This window comes from Octopus bimaculoides, chromosome 15, assembly GCF_001194135.2.
Source record: "Octopus bimaculoides isolate UCB-OBI-ISO-001 chromosome 15, ASM119413v2, whole genome shotgun sequence".
NCBI lineage: Eukaryota > Metazoa > Mollusca > Cephalopoda > Octopoda > Octopodidae > Octopus > Octopus bimaculoides.
In genome coordinates this window covers 39,672,142-39,672,479 of record NC_068995.1, presented here as the reverse complement: position 1 = coordinate 39,672,479, position 338 = coordinate 39,672,142, and the positions used below count along the sequence as shown (strand labels likewise).

The following is a 338-nucleotide window of genomic DNA, read 5'->3' as shown; positions in this document are numbered from 1 at the left end:
ATTTCTTTGGTCTTGCTGTAGCTTATTTACATAATAAGATTGGTGCAGATTGAAATTGGTAAAACGTAATCTATCTATCTATCTATCTGTCTGTCTGTCTGTCTGTCTGTCTGTCTGTCTGTCTACTTCCCTGTCTGTGTTTCTGTTTCTGTGTTTTTGTGCCTCTGAGTGTGTGGAAGACTGTGTGTCTATCTAGGTGACTGTGTGTCTCTCTGCCTCTGTCTCAATCACCCTCTTTCTCTCTGTCTCTCTCTCTCTCTCTCTCTCTCTCTGACTATCTGTGCTTTTACACAGACTCACATGTCCGTATGTCACTGTCTCTGTGTAGGTGTACGTGT

The 338-nt window shown here is 42.6% G+C and overlaps 1 protein-coding gene across 1 annotated transcript in view; it reads left to right on the top strand.

The window, feature by feature from the left end:
- Nucleotides 1–338, top strand: part of LOC106873512 (vesicular glutamate transporter 1) — a 411,825-nt gene that overhangs the window by 97,365 nt on the left and 314,122 nt on the right. The window lies entirely within an intron of this gene.